The sequence below is a fragment of the Triticum urartu genome, chromosome 2A (assembly GCF_056163025.1).
Source record: "Triticum urartu cultivar PI428250 chromosome 2A, HENAU_Tu73, whole genome shotgun sequence".
In the NCBI taxonomy this organism is placed as follows: Eukaryota; Viridiplantae; Streptophyta; class Magnoliopsida; order Poales; family Poaceae; genus Triticum; species Triticum urartu.
Genome location: NC_141874.1, coordinates 735,373,165 through 735,390,413, shown reverse-complemented (window position 1 = coordinate 735,390,413; position 17,249 = coordinate 735,373,165). Strand labels below are relative to the sequence as shown.

Below are 17,249 nucleotides of genomic sequence, written 5' to 3'. Positions count from 1 at the left end.
AAGCATCGTTTTCAAAAAAAAATGTAAAAGCAAGTAGTGTGACCCAACTTGGTTTTGTTTCTTATTGAAAGATGAAAGACTAAAAGTAGTCTTTGTACAAGAAATTGTTTGGTTGCCCCTGTATAGTTGCTCCATATACTGAGTATGGTCAGACCAATTATCAAAGCATGAGACAGTCTGAAATTTACGAAAACCCTTCATTTTTGTGGCCCAAAATCGAACAGGAAGGCCTCAAGGAGGACCATGCGTCCCAAAATGAATTCTCTGCCAAAGAGGCATCTTGAACGGACTCTCACAAAACAAAGTGCCTTTTGTGATTATTTTCAGAGTATATGGACAAATCCAGAAAACAGATTGCACTTGCACCACTACATGTACATGCCGCTAGATAAATGTAGAGTTCCCAGGATGTCAAAAAAAAAGTTGAGCTCCAGGGTCCCACTTAATGGTGGGTGCTCTGTCTCACTTAATGCGCAAGCATGCGATCGAATAGGGCACCCCACTAACCTGTGGCTTCATGTGGTTGTTGATCACACATTTACCACCATAGAAGTTTCGGAGATCATGCTGATAACTTATTTCAGAACCATAAAGAGTCTACCGAGAGTGAATTTTCTAATGATCCCATATTTGCCTCAAACTAATCAGTGGGTATTAATACAGAAGGTCAAGAGGTTTAGCTACTACTTTGGTATATGTATGTACAGAAACAGAAAGTCTTAAAAGCTACTGGAATGAAAGGCCACCATCATCAATTAGTAGTAAAACTGGAATCAAAGGTGTCATAATCACTATTGACGAAATGGGGATACATACGTGCACTGTTCTGTACGCTAGAGCCTTATACAGAAAATATATCTAGATACCATGATTCCTCTTGACTTCTATTCTTGATAACAGGGCATGGCAAACAGGGAGCTGAGATAATGAGCTGGGCACTGTAGAACAGAAGATGATGGTTTCATCATTAACCTTCCTATGCAGCCTCCTTTGCAATACAGGTGATCATTATTACCAGTACTTATTATAGTATTTTTGCTAGGAAAATCTGCTACAATATTGATGATGAATCATTACAATTCTGATGTCCTATACAAGAGTACAGTTCTATATCATTTTTCAAGAAAAAAGTACTGGTCTGAACATGAGAAATGTTTTGCAACGAAAAATGCTGGATGATAAGAGACAGAGATGAATAATATATTTCGAAGACACACGAAATGTTTTCAAACCATTGACTGATGAGTTCAAGGATGTGTGATTTTTTTGTCACGTGTTTGGACATTTAAATAATTAACTGTGTACATCCCCCTCTGCACCCTCATCCCCCCCCCCCCCCCCCCCCCGACTGCCATACACCCGTCCGGGCATCTTCCTCGCTGTACATCCCCCTCTGCACCCTCATCCTTGATAACTGATTGTGTGTTTGATTCCTGCATGAGCTTGTCACAAGTTACATTCCCCTCTCCACCCTCATCATGCCAGCCAAAATCCCCTGAAATTAGAACCCTTGTCACAAATTCATAACTGAAGTCGCAAAATCATACCATAAATAGTCTTCATTTTTATTTTGCAATTTGCAGTAGTTCAAATAATGTATCAATTACCCCAACACCATAGTTGAACTTGTAGCCGAGAAGATATCCCAAGGGCAATCCAAAAACTTGCCATCCTCCTCCAATAGTAACCTCTTGAACCATCATCCGATCAATGCTATCAATTCCAGATATGAGGTTGAGGTGACTTGAAACAAAATCATTATGTTGTGAGAGGAAGAAGCATAACTGAAACCCATAGGCTGCACGCTATTGCACCATTGTCAAGCCAAGCAGTTCTCTGCTGAATCTTCTGTTCTTTGCCTCTTCTGTGGCCGCTTATCATCTAAGCCTAGGCGCTGATCCACCTTCACTGAATAGGATAGAACCCTCAATTTTAAAATCCAGACATTCTTATTGGACTGCTCAAGTTAGCACCAAAGATACAGAATGAGTTCAAAAGATTCTGTGGATCGAATTCTTTTGTCATTCCCAGGGAAGTTGCTCTGCTCACACACACAAACAAAAAAAAATTGAATATCCATGAAAATTGATCAAATTAAGCAGAAAAAAGAGTTAGAAAGTGGAAATATTTCTTACCCAAGGAGGGAATCCAAATATTCAGCTACAGCAGAGAGTACTTGCGGACATATGTTGTGCTTCTTGGCAAGAGATAGGCAAAGAGTTCATTCTGAATTTTACCCACGAAAACCAGCAGTACTTTTATTTTTCCTATGAATAGAAAGAATTTGGTGAAGCTTGTTTTGTTCTAGGTGTATAAACATCAAACTACTTTTGTTATTTTAAATCGAACTTTTTTGTTTTATTTTTTAGTAATGGAAGAAATTCGAGTTACGCTATAAACATTGAACCTCTTCGTTTTTTATTTTGAACTTCCGGGTTTCTTTAGAAAAGGGGAAAACCTGGGGTTTCCATTAACATCGAGCTACTTTTTTTATTTGGACTTCTTGGATTTATTCTTTTGTAGCAGGAAAATTTTGAGTTTGATAGCAAAACATCGATCTGGTCCATTTTTCTTATGTGGACTTCTAGTTTTTTAGAAACAAGGGAAATCTGTTTTCTACTTAAACTTTTCTGAACTATTTTTGTTATTTTAATTTGACCTTCCACTGTGAGATATTTTGATGGTGTGTTCCTCTTTTATTCGAACGTGTTGCAATGAACATTTTTAGGTTTCATTTTATTACTTTCCCTCATCCGAACTTGTGGTGTTGGCACACGAGCACACACAAAACACATTTTTCGCATGTGATTTTTGCATACTACATTTGTTTTATAAGATATTCTGCATACTAACATTTTTCTTGTGGTCGAGGTACTAAGGTATTAAGACAAGCACCTTGTGTGCTACGGAGGACATGCATGCACAAGGCACATGAATCAGAATAGTATTAAAACATTTTGTTTGCAAATCAAGCGAAAAAATAAACTGTGGATACATGAAGTCATGCGTCCAATACCCACAATGAAATAATAATGAGTACAAAGTAATTCCACAAATGTGCACAATAGCATGGACCCCATGGATTATGTTCAGTGGTAGCTCCCTCTGAAGAATGCATAACAAAAATTATAATACAGAACAACAGTGGTTAAGCAATAAAGATTCAAGCCTTTTCAATTATTGCAATGTACATGTTCAGAGATTTTTCACTAGCAATTATTCTAGTGTGCTGCCATCTGAAACTTTGGCTCTAGTTGTAAACACACGCTTCAGACTTCATAGACCAACAACTAACTAATGGGAGCGATCAAAGTTTCAGGTACTGTATAGAAAAAACGCACCAAATGGAGGGATATGCAATGCAAGGACTCACACATTCACACTAGGAGTTTTACTGTCGCAAACCCAGCCAGCAAACGTGAGTACATTTGAACCCACGCTGAGATCTTAACTGAACTTTTTGGCCAGTGAGACTTGGACGTCTCAGAGAAACTACTAGATGAACTTTGATCAGTGTCAAAAACCACACGTAGCACGCACACATCTCGCCAGGAGGCCTACGGCCGCGTCACAAGGCAGGTTGAGCTACAGCTGCGGCCTGCAAGGAGCCATGGCTGTGACAACTCTGGTTGTGACAGGGATGAGCAAGATGCTGGGATCCAGCTTACCTCGCGCGGTAGTGGTGAACGGCGGCAACTGGAATCGTTGGACTGCAGCGGCGGGGTGGAGCTGGAGGATGTGGCCATGGCAGCACACTAGAAAAATACACAAGTACCCGAAACAGGTACGTTCCAAGGAAAAGCCTCAACAGTAGTAGCACTAGGCACTAGCAATCACACAGGCTACCTACGGATGCACACCGAGCCGCTACATGCACGCACACCACTCGCATACACAACACACAGGAAACAAACGGCGTGCCAGCACGCATGCACACGGCCACGCTCACCGCCTCCGCACGCAGCATCACACACGCACACCATTGGGCAGGTGCTAAGTGCTAGAGAAGGGGCGACCTCAGGGACGATGAGGCACTGGTGGGAGGACGACCTGGGAACATGGTCGATGATCGGCGACAGGCGCTCATACGAAGTATTCCTTCCAGGCGTGGATACGTCATACTGCTGTCGGTTATTTTGTTGAACTGATACAGGAGAACTCCAGCAAATATTTTTTGGAAATATACTGAAGAAACGCTACAGTTTTTGGCTGCAAGAAGTGTTGTTGTCCTTACTGACGACGCATCCCGGATGGATCGTTGGAGGACAGAACGAGAGGGAGAGGCCGTTGTCCGCGTCGGCGACGTGCTGTGCTCGGGGACGGAGTAGATCACCAGATCAGCAGCACCTCCCACGTGCTAGCGCTCTGTTGGATTCGTGGCCTCCCATTGTCCTCGACGCAGTAGGTAGCCAAGGGCGACGACGTCGGTGAGATGTCCTTCGCTTTTGAGCAGTTCGTCGGGGGATGGGGCTGAATTGGTGGCCGGAGCCGCCGGACGCGTGGATCTTGCCAGCTGGCCAGGGGTCGAACTGACGCGGCTGGCCAGGCTGAACTTCACAGGAGCCTACCTCCGCGGATGAGAGGGCGGGATGGAGAACGCCACCATGGATGCACTGTGCTCGGGGGATGGAGGAGGAACGAGAGGGAGGAGGCCGTTGTCCGCGTCGCGCTTGGGGGCGGAGGCTCGCCGGAGCAGCATCGCCGTGAGCAGCCGCCGGATCCAGTGGCTAGCGCTCAGATCGGCGGCCATCGACGATGCCTTGTAGGTGGCCGAGGGCGGCGACGTGGGTCCCGGCGGTGACGGGCAGGCGGTGGTGGTGGGAGCATCCCAGGGCAGATAGGAGGCTGGATGTGGGCAGGTGGCTGCCGTGGTGAGGGAAGGTAGCGGGGAGGGGGTCGGGTGACACGGTGGCAGGAGGCGGCTACGTTTGGTCGGTAGCGGCAGGTGGCCGGAGTCAGGTGGAGGTGAGGTGATGCGAGGGCACGGCGGCTGCGCCGACGCGTGGGGCGGGGCTGCGTTCGATGGAAACGAGGCGGGTTGGATGGGGCCGGGTGGTTTTTTTTTTTTTCAGAGTTCGGGAACACCTCCATCGGCCGCGCCTTGATTCAAATAGTTATTCTAATTCTGGGATTAGAATAGTGCCATTATATATATATCGCTGTTATAAGAATAATCATGATGCCTCATGTCCGTATTTTATTTAATCGACACCTCTACCTCTAAACATATGGACATATTTATCGTTATCGGCTTCCGCTTGAGAACAAGCGAGGTCTAAGCTTGGGGGAGTTGATACGTCCATTTTGCATCATACTTTTATATTAATATTTATTGCATTATGGGCTGTCACGTTATGTCACAATACTTATGCATATTCTCTCTTATTTTACAAGGTTTACATGAAGAGGGAGAATGCCGGCAGCTGTAATTCTGGGTTGGAAAATGAGCAAATATTAGAGACCTATTCTGCACAGCTCCAAAAGTCCTGAAACTTCACGAAAGTCCTTTTTCGAATTAATAGAAAATATTGGACGAAGAAAATACCAGAGGGGGCCACACGCTGGCCACGAGGGTGGTAGGCGCGCCCCCTGCCTCGTGGGCCCCGTGGTGGCCCTCCGGTGCCCATCTTCTACTATATGAAGTCTTTCGTCCGAGAAAAATCATAAGCAAGCTTTCGGGAAGAAACTCCGCCACCACGAGGCGGAACCTTGGCAGAACCAATCTAGGGCTCCGGCAGAGCTGTTCTGCCGGGGACACTTCCCTCCGGGAGGGGGAAATCATCGCCATCGTCATCACCAACACTCCTCTCATCGGGAGGGGGCCAATCTCCATCAACATCTTCACCAGCACCATCTCCTCTCAAACCCTAGTTCATCTCTTGTATCCAATCTTTGTCCCAAAGCCTCAGATTGGTACCTGTGGGTTGGTAGTAGTGTTGATTACTCCTTGTAGTTGATGCTAGTTGGTTTATTTGATGGAAGATCATATGTTCAGATCCTATATGCATATTAATACCCCTCTGATTATGAACATGAATATGATTTGTGACTAGTTACGTTTGTTCCTGAGGACATGGGAGAAGTCTTGCTATTAGTAGTCATGTGAATTTGGTATTCATTCGATATTTTGATGAGATGTATGTTGCCTTTCCTCTAGTGGTGTTATGTGAATGTCGACTACATGACACTTCACCATTATTTGGGCCTAGAGGAAGGCATTGGGAAGTAATAAGTAGATGATGGGTTGCTAGAGTGACATAAGCTTAAACCCTAGTTTATGAGTTGCTTCGTAAGGGGCTCATTTGGATCCATATGTTTCATGCTATGGTTAGGTTTACCTTAATACTTTTTTTGTAGTTGCGGATGCTTGCAATAGGGGTTAATCATAAGTGGGATGCTTGTCCAAGTAGGAAAGCACCGAAGCACCGGCTCATCCACATATCAAATTAGCAAAGTACTGAACACGAATCATAAGAACGTGATGAAAACTAGCTTGACGACAATTCCCATGTGTCGTCGGGAGCGCTTTTCTCTATATAAGACTGGTCCAGGCTTGTCCTTTGCTACAAAAAGGATTGGGACATCTTGCTGCACTTTATTTATACTTTTTACTTGTTACCCGTTACAAATTACCTTATCACAAAACTATCTGTTACTGATAATTTCAGTGCTTGCAGAGAATACCTTGCTGAAAACCGCTTATCATTTCCTTCTACTCCTCGTTGGGTTCGACACTCTTACTTATCGAAAGGACTGCGATAGATCCCCTATACTTGTGGTTCATCAGACACGTTTTACGATACGGAGCCGCCGCCAAGCCCTAATCTCTCTCGGGAGGGCTGATCTGGAGTCTGTTCGGGGCTCCGGAGAGGGGAATCCGTCGTCATTGTCATCATCAACCATCCTCCATCACCAATTTCATGATGCTCACCGCTGTGCGTGAGTAATTCCATCGTAGGCTTGCTGGAAGGTGATGGGTTGGATGAGATTTATTATGTAATTGAGTTAGTTTTGTTAGGGTTTGATCCCTAGTATCCACTATGTTCTGAGATTGATGTTGTTGTGACTTTGCTATGCTTAATGCTTGTCACTAGGGCCCGAGTGCCATGATTTCAGATCTGAATCTATTATGTTTTCATGAATATATGTGATTTCTTGATCCTATCTTCCAAGTCTATAGTCACCTACTATGTGTTATGATCCGGCAACCCCGAAGTGACAATAATCGGGACCACTCCCGGTGATGACCGTAGTTTGAGGAGTTCATGTATTCACTATGTGTTAATGCTTTGGTCCGGTACTCTATTAAAAGGAGGCCTTAATATCCCTTAGTTTCCAATAGGACCCCGCTGCCATGGGAGGGTAGGACAAAAGATGTCATGCAAGTTCTTTTCCATAAGCATGTATGAATATATTCGGAATACATGCCTACATTACATTGATGAATTGGAGCTAGTTCTGTGTCACCCTATGTTATAACTTTTGCATGAATAATCGCATCCGGCATAATTCTCCATCACCGATCCAATGCCTACGAGCTTTTCACATATTGTTCTTCGCTTATTTACTTTTTCGTTGCTACTGTTACGATCACTACAAAACCCAAAAATATTACTTTTGCTATCGTTACCGTTACTTCCATATTACTTTGCTACTAAATACTTTGCTGCAGATACTAAGTTATCCAGGTGTAGTTGAATTGACAACTCAGCTGCTAATACTTGAGAATATTCTTGGGCTCCCCTTGTGTCGAATCAATAAATTTGGGTTGAATACTCTACCCTCGAAAACTGTTGTGATCCCCTATACTTGTGGGTTATCAAGACTATTTTCTGGCGCCGTTGCCGGGGAGCATAGCTCTATTCTTTGAGTCACTTGGGATTTATATATGCTGGTCACTATGACGAAATTGAAAGACGAGAAAACAAAAATTTATCCCTCAAATACGAGGGGAGGTAAGGAACTGCCATCTAGCTCTGCGCTTGGTTCACCTTCTGTTTTGAGTAAGCTTGCGACACCTAAACCTGCTTCTGCTATTAATTCTGATATGTCGCACATTATTTATGATGCCACTTCTGCTCTGCATGACACTTATGATGAAACTACTTCTATGCTTCATACTATTGTGGTACTCGGTGAATTTCTTGATGAACAACTTGCTAGGGCTAGAGATTATGAAATTATTGAAACTGATAATATTGATGAAAGTGATGATGAAGATTCTCCCCCTAGATATGAATTGCCTGTTGTGCCTAAGGGCTATGTTATGGATGAAGAAACTGCTAGAGACTTTCTTGCTTGCAATGATAGAAGCGATCTTAAGAAATTATTAGCTAAGCTTAAAGAAAAAACTTTGAATGCTAGAATGAAATATGACCCTGCTTATGCTACTTGACCTATCTTTGTTACTAATAAGGATTATGAATTCTCTATGGACCTTTCTATGGCTATGAATCTGAAACTGTTGTGGCACATCTTACTAAATTAAATGATAGCCACCCTGTTCACTAATTATGAGAAAACTCGCTACTATTATATCCTTAAGATATTTCCGTTCTCATTAATGGGTGATGCTAGGATATGGTTTAATTCTCTTGATCCTGGTTGTGTGCGAAGTCCCCAGGATATGATTTATTACTTCTCTGCTAAATATTTCTCTGCTCATAAGAAACAAGCTTCTTTAAGGGATATATATAATTTTGTGCAAATTGAGGAAGAGAGTCTCCCACAAGCTTGGGGGAGGCTTCTCCAATTACTTAATGCTTTGCCTGATCATCCTCTCAAGAAAAATGAAATACTTGATATCTTTTATAATGGACTAACCGATGCTTCCAGAGACCACCTGGATAGTTGTGCTAGTTGTGTTTCCAGGGAAAGAACAGCTGATGAAGCTGAAATTCTATTGAATAATATGTTAACCAATGAAAATAATTGGACACTTCCTGAACCAACTCCGAGAAAAGCGGTGTTCTATTTCTTAGTCCGGAAGATATGCAAGAGGCAAAGAAATCTATGAAGGAAAAAGGTATTAAAGCTGAGAATGTTAAGAATTTACCTCCTATTGAAGAAATACATGGTCTTAATTTACCGCCTATTGAAGAAACACATGGTCTTGATAACCCGACAATGGTAGTAAAGGTAAATTCTCTCTATAGATTTGATGAAGGTGATATTCCTCGTTATAAGTCCGCTAGCCAATGCTTAGATGAGTTTGATAATTTTATTGTCAAACAAGAAAACTTCAATGCTTACGCTGGTAGACAATTGAAACAAAATTCTTATATGATTGAACACTTGAGTGATTATATGTCTAGAGTTAAAGGTGAACTTAAAATCATTAGTAAACATGCCTGTATGGTTACCACTCAAGTAGAACAAGTACTTAAAGCTCAGAATGATTTGCTCAATGAATTAAATAACAAGAAAAATGATAATGCTATTAGAGTTGTGACTAGAGGGGGTAGAATGACTCAGAAACCCTTGTATCCTGAGGGCCACCCTAAGAGAATTGAGCAAGATTCTCAGAGAATTAATGTTGATGCACCTAGTACTTCTAAGAAGAAGAAAAAGAAAAATGATAGGACTTTGCATGCTTATAGTCAACCTATTGTAGACACACCTGAGAATCCCAATGATATTTCTATTTCTGATGCTGAAACACAATCTGGTAATGAACATGAACCTAGTGATAATGTTAACGATGATGTTCATGTTGATGGTCAACCTAGCAATGACAATGATGTAGAAATTGAACCTACTGTTGATCTTGACAACGCACAATCAAAGAATCAACGTTATGATAAGAGACTTTGTTGCTAGGAAGCACAGTAAGGAAAGAGAACCATGGGTTCAGAAACCCATGCCTTTTCCTCCCAAACTATCCAAGAAAAAGGATGATGAGGATTTTGAGCGCTTTGCTGAAATGATTAGACCTATCTTTTTGCGTATGCGTTTGACTGATATGCTCAAAATGAATCCTTATGCTAAGTACATGAAAGAAATTGTTACAAATAAAAGAAAGATACCAGAAGCTAAAATTTCCACGATGCTTACTAATTATACTTTTAAGGGTGGAATACCTAAGAAACTTGGAGATCCAGGAGTACCCACTATACCATGCTCCATTAAAAGAAACTATGTTAGAAGAACTTTATGTGATCTTGGAGCTGGTGTTAGTGTTATACCTCTCTCTTTATATCGTAGACTTGATTTGAATAAGTTGACACCTACTGAAATATCTTTGCAAATGGCTGATAAATCAACTGCTATGTATGTCGGTATTTGTGAGGATCTACCTGTTGTGGTTGCAAACGTTACTATTGTAACAGACTTTGTTATTCTTGATATTCCCGAGGACGATAATATGTCTATTATTCTTGGAAGACCCTTTTTAAATACTGCAGGGGCTGTTATTGATTGCAAGAAGGGCAATATCACTTTTCAGGTTAATGGTAATGAGCATACGGTACACTTTCCGAGGAAACAATCTCAAGTTCATAGTATCAACTCTATTGGAATAATTCCATCGATTAATTTTGGAGGTTTTGAATTTCCTCTTCCTACTGGCAAGAAGAAATATGATATTCTTATTATTGGGGACGTGCATATCCCCGTTGAGGTAACCTAGTGTTATTCGAAATTTCTCCGGTTCCATGTTATTCGTAATGAGTTTGTTTACAAGACTTGATCAACCTTGTTAGTAGATTCCTTTCGATGAGCATGAGATGGATGAAGTTAGAAAGCACAACTCTTTGTACCCTCCTTTTATTTTCTGTTACTTAGAATAAATAAAGTAAAAATAGTATTTTCTGTCAGTTTTCTGAATTATCCGTGCAATAAAAATACCCCGAAAATAAAAGTTCTCCAAATGCCCTGAAAATGAAATATGTTTTTTCTAGAATATTTGAGAATATCTAGCACTGAGAACACAGCGGGGGGAGCTGGCACCTGGCCACGAGGGTCCAGGGCGCGCCCCCTGCCTCATGGGCCCAAAGTGGCTCCCCTCCACTTATTCCAGCCACCACACACTCCTTCCTCTCGAAAAAATCACCAACCAGCTCAAGCACGAGTTCTTGCTCATCTTGCTGCCATTTTTGATATCCTTGCTCAAAGCACCTCTCACAAAACTGCTTTGGGGGATTGTTCCTTGGTATGTGACTCCTCCAATGGTCCAATTAGTTTTTGTTCTAGTGCTTTATCCATTGCAAATTTGTGCTTCCTAGGTGACCATGTTCTTGAGCTTGCATGTCAAATTTATATGGTTCCAAGTAGTTCTAATGCATGACGATATAGTCTCTAGGCACTTGTAGGAGTATTTGCTATCAATTTTGTTGAGCTTGGTTCACTTTTATTTGAAGTTACTAAAATTTTCAGAAATTTTTCAGAGGAAGAAATATGTTTAGGAAAATTTACCAAGGTGGTCCTTCAAGGAAGCAAGGACCCCGACTCGCAATGCACGATGCCGACGATGAACCACCAAGGGAAGCTCAAGTGCGGGCTTGTGAATGGCTGATACGTCTCCAACATATCTATAATTTTTGATTGCTCCATGCTATATTATCTACTGTTTTGGACTATAATGGGCTTTATTTTCCACTTTTATACTATTTTTCAGACTAACCTATTAACCGGAGGCCCAGCCCAGAATTGTTGTTCTTTGCCTATTTCAGAGTTTCGAAGAAACAAAATATCAAACAGAGTCCAAACAGAATAAAACATTCGGGAACGTGATTTTCTCACCGAACGTGATCCAGGAGACTTGGACCCTGCTCCAAGGAACAAAAGAGTTGGTCACGAGGGTGGGGGGTGCGCCCACCCCCCTAGGGCGCGCCCCCCTGCCTCGTGGGCCCCCTGTTGCTCCACCGATGTACTACTTCCTCCTATATATATCTATGTACCCCCGAACGATCAGAACAGGAGCCAAAAACCTAATTCCACCGCCGCAACCTTCTGTATCCATGAGATCCCATCTTGGGCCTGTTTTGGAGCTCTGCCGGAGAGGGCCGTCATCACGGAGGGCTTCTACATCATCCTAGCCCCTCCGATGAAGTGTGAGTAGTTCACCTCAGACCTACGGGTCCATAGTTATTAGCTAGATGGCTTCTTCTCTCTTTTTGGATCTCAATACAATGTTCTCCCCCTCTCTTGTGGAGATCTATTCGATGTAATCTTCTTTTTGCGGTGTGTTTGTTGAGACCAATGAATTGTGGGTTTATGATCAAGTCTATCTATGAATAATATTTGATTCTTCTCTGAATTCTTTTATGTATGATTGGTTATCTTTGCAAGTCTCTTCGAACTATCAGTTTGGTTTGGCCTACTAGATTGGTTTTTCTTGCCATGGGAGAAGTGCTTGGCTTTGGGTTCAATCTTGTGGTGTCCTTTCCCAGTGACAGAAGGGGCAGCAAGGCACGTATAGTATTGTTGCCATCGAGGATAACAAGATGGGGTTTTTATCATATTGCATGAAACTATCCCTCTACATCACGTCATCTTGCTTAAGGCATTACTCTATTTTTAACTTAATACTCTAGATGCATGCTGGATAGCGGTCGATGAGTGGAGTAATAGTAGTAGATGCAGGCAGGAGTCGGTCTACTTGTCTCGGACGTGATGCCTATATACATGATCATACCTAGATATTCTCACAATTATGCTCAATTCTGTCAATTGCTCAGTAGTAATTTGTTCACCCACCATAGAATACTTATGCTCTTGAGAGAAGCCACTAGTGAAACCTATGGCCCCAGGGTCTATTTACCTCATATTAATCTCTATCACTTTAATCTCGCTTGCCTTTTACTTTGCCTTTTTACTTTTCACTTTGCATCTCTATATCAAAAATACCAAAAATATTATCTATCATCTCTATCAGATCTCACCCCCGTAAGTAACCGTGAAGGGATTGACAACCCCTAATCGCGTTGGTTGCGTGGAGCTATTGTTTTTGTGCAGGTACGAGGGACTTGGGCGTGGCCTCCTACTGGATTGATACCTTGGTTCTCAAAAACTGAGGGAAATACTTACGCTACTTTGCTGCATCATCCTCTCCTCTTCGGGGAAATCCAACGTAGTGCTCAAGAGGTAGCAATGGCCATCAGAGGACTTCATGGATCGAGCAGGAATCAAGGAAGAATTTAACGCATATGTGCGTAACACTGATCTTGTGAGCTTTGAGGCAGATAAGTGCCGTCAGTACCACTATCTCACTGATTCCTCTGTGGAGGTTTGAATTTTCATCTTCACGCAATTCTCAAACTGTCCTGTTTGATCTTTATAAAAATTCATATACTATGGACTTAGAGGATTTCAATACTGCTTGCAAACTTCCACAATGGGCTAGTCCTAGTGAACCTCGCAAATCTGAGTTTAGAGATTTTCTTGCTAGTATAACTGTGGGGGAGTCTAGAGATATAACACAAGCTACCATAGGGAGCGTTCATTTTCCTGCTATACATTATTTTGCTCCCTTCATAGGTAGGTGCATAAATGGTAAGGATGAAGCATGTCACATGTGTGTCCCTGATCTTAGTGTTCTCAGGAGTGCTGTATTAGGAGATAAACATTATAATTTGGGGGCCATTGTTGCACGTAGGTTGCACAATAATAGAATTAATGGAGATTTCTTTGGTGGAATTTATGCAACCCATCTAGCTAATTTTCTTGATATACCCATACGTGAGCATGATATTGAGTTGCCTCCTGTTTATTTAGATTATGAGGCTATGGTTCGTCATCAGTTTGTTGAGAGGAACGATAAGTTCCTCCTGTACAGACTAATCTTTGACAGACGATGCACCTATCACGTCGCTCTCCCTGCTCCTACTTTCTTTGACTTTCAGGCAAAGGGGAGATATGTCATAACTAGGGAGGAGGCAAATGAGCATGAGAGGAGGACGATGGCAGCTCGCCTCCAAGCTGCAGCCCACGAAGCAATAGCCGCTGCATCTCAGTACGAGCCCAGTTACAACTTCAGATATCCGCCAGGCCAGCCGTGGCAATGAACCAACTTAGGCCAGAAGCCTAAGCTTGGGGGAGTATGTATTTCTCACCGACATTATATTCATATTCACACACTCATGCTAGTTGTCGGTGCTCATACTTTTTCACTGTAATATCCATGTTAGTTTATTTTCCTTTTTATTCTTTCTTCTTGTGTGTTTGATAAACCTTAAGAAAAAACAAAAAAAAATTAGTTGTAGCTTTTAGCTAGTTTACTTTCCTTGCTGTAGTAGTAGTAATTAAAAGAAAAACCAAAAAGATTTCCTGTTCTTCTTTTGCTTGTTGGGAGCTTTCCCGTGTAAATAGTTTCATTTCTTTTCTTTGGGGGTCGATAGAGAAGACCATAATGAAAATGTTGAAGTGGCTCTTATATGCATTATTGTTGATTTAACAAAGAGCCCATATTGCCTTGTCTTCTCCTTTGTATTGACTGATTGCAGATTCTAGCTTAGTCCAATGCACGTGCACTATTATTATTATTATTATTCACATTGTTCGGTCGTGCAAGTGAAAGGCAATAATGACGATATATGATGGACTAATTGAGATGAGAGAAGCTGGTATGAACTCGACCTCTCTTGTTTTTGTAAATATGATTAGTTCATCGTTCCTGATTCAGCCTATTATGAATAAACATGTTTGCAATGACAATTAGAGATTATAGTTGTTTATGCCAGTTAGCTAGGAGTTTATAATGGTTTACCTTGTGTGCCAACATGCTATTAAAATGGTTGTGATGTGGTATGATAGGGTGGTATCCTCCTTTGAATGATTCAAGTGACTTGACTTGGCACATGTTCACGCATGTAGTTGAAACAAAATCAACATAGCCTTCATGATATTTATGTTCATGATGGATTATATCCTACTCATGCTTGCACTCGATGTTTATTAATTTTAATGCATGTTCATGACTGTTGTCGCTCTCTAGTTGGTCGCTTCCCAGTCTTTTGCTAGCCTTCACTTGTGCTAAGCGGGAATACTACTCGTGCATCCACTTCCATAAACCCCAAAGTTATTCCATATGAGTCCACTATACCTTCCTATATGCGGTATCTACATGCCGTTCCAAGTAAATTTGTATGTGCCAAATTTGGAATGGCAGGTAGATACCGCATATAGGAAGGTATGGTGGACTCATATGGAATAACTTTGGGGTTTATGGAAGTGGATGCACAAGCAGTATTCCCGCTTAGTACAAGTGAAATCTAGAAAAAGACTGGAAAGCGACCAACTAGAGAGCGACAACAGTCATGAACGTGCATTAAAATTAATTAACATTGAGTGCAAGCATGAGTAGGATATAATCCGCGATGAACATAAATATCGTGGAGGCTATGTTGATTTTGTTTCAACTACATGCGTGAACATGTGCCAAGTCAAGTCACTCAAATCGTTCAAAGGAGGATACCACACCATCATACCACATCACAATCATTTTAATAGCATGTTGGCACGCAAGGTAAACCATTATAAACTCCTAGCAAATTAAGCATGGCATAAGCAACTATAATCTCTAATTGTCACTGCAAACATGTTTCATTCATAATAGGCTGAATCAGGAATGATGAACTAATCATATTTACAAAAACAAGAGAGGTCGAGTTCATACCAGCGTCACTCATCTCAATCAATCCATCATATATCATCATTATTGCCTTTCACTTGCACGACCGAACGGTGTGAATAATAATAGTAGTGCACGTGCATTGGACTAAGCTGGAATCTGCAAGCATCTGATACAAAGGAGAAGACAAGGTAATATGGGCTCTTGATTAAATCAACAATAATGCATATAAGAGCCACTTCAACAGTTTCATTATGGTCTTCTCCTCTCGAACCCCAAAGAACAAGAAAAGAAATAAAACTATTTACACGGAAAAGCTCCCAACAAGCAAAAGAAGAACGAGAAATCTTTTTGGGTTTTCTTTTTAATTATTACTACTGCAAGCATTGAAAGTAAACTAGATAAAATCTACAACTAATTTTTTTGGTTTTTCTTAAGGTTATTCGAACACATAAGAAGAAAGCGAGGAAAGAAAATAAACTAGCATGGATAGTACAATGGAAAAGTATGAGCACCAACAACTAGAATGAGTGTGTGAACAAGAATGTAATGTCGGTGAAAAATACGTACTCCCCCAAGCTTAGGCTTTTGGCCTAAGTTGGTCTAGGGCCATGGCTGGCCTGGCGGATATCCAAAGTTGTAGCTGGGGTCGTACTGAGATGCAGCAGCTATTGCCTCATGAGTTGCAGCTTCGAGGCGGGCTGCCTCCATCCTCCTCTTATATTCGTTCGCCTCCTCCCTGGTTATCACATATCTCCCTTTTGCCTGAAAGTTAAAGAAAGTAGGAGCAGGGAGAGCAACATGGAAAGTGTGGCGCCTGTCAAACATTAGTCGGTACTAGAGAGGCTGTTCGTTCCTCTCAATAAACTGATGGCGAACCATAGGATTATAATCTAAATAAGTGGGAGGCAATTCCATATCATTTTCATGTATGGGTATCTCAAGAAAATTAGCCACACAAGTTGCATAAATCCCACCAAACAAGTCTCCACTTAAACCATTATTATGCAACCTTCGTGCAACAATGGCCCCCAAGTTATATTGTTTATCTCCTAAAACAGCACTCTTGAGAACACTAAGATCTGGAACACACATATGACATGCCTCATCCTTACCGTTTATGCATCTACCTATAAAGAGAGCAAAATAATGTATAGCAGGAAAATGAATGCTCCCTATGGTAGCTTGTGTTATTTCTCTAGATTCCCCCACAGTGATACTAGCAAGAAAATCTTTAAATTCAGATTTGCGAGGTTTACTAGCACTACCCCATTGCGGAAGTTTACAAGCAGTATTAAAATCTTCCAAGTCCATAGTATAAGATTTACCATAGAGATCAAATAGGACAGTGTTATAATTACGTGAAGATGAAAATTTGAACCTTCTCACATAAGAATCAGTTAGGTAATAATAGTGAGAGCACTTATCTAGCATGAAGCCCTCAAGTTCAGCATTACACACATATGCGTCAAATTCCTCCTTAATTCCTGCTCGAACCATGAAATCTTCTGACGGCCATTCACAAGGCCGCACTTGAGCTTCTCTTGGGGGTTCATGGTCCGACTCACATGTTGCGGGCCTGGGTCCTTGCTTCCTTGAAGAACCACCTTGATACATTTTCCTAAACATATTTCTTCCTCTGAAAAATTTCTGAAAATTTTAGTAACTTAAAATAAAAGTG

The 17,249-nt window shown here is 41.6% G+C and overlaps 1 long non-coding RNA gene across 1 annotated transcript; it reads right to left on the bottom strand.

Moving 5' to 3' along the window:
• Positions 1 to 1,364: 1,364 nt before the first annotated feature.
• Positions 1,365 to 5,014, bottom strand: LOC147987383 (uncharacterized). The gene is made up of 3 exons (XR_015617639.1): positions 2,136 to 5,014; positions 1,608 to 2,041; positions 1,365 to 1,495 (listed from the first exon to the last, which is right to left on the bottom strand). It is a non-coding gene; the product is annotated as an uncharacterized LOC147987383 (long non-coding RNA).
• Positions 5,015 to 17,249: the final 12,235 nt, after the last annotated feature.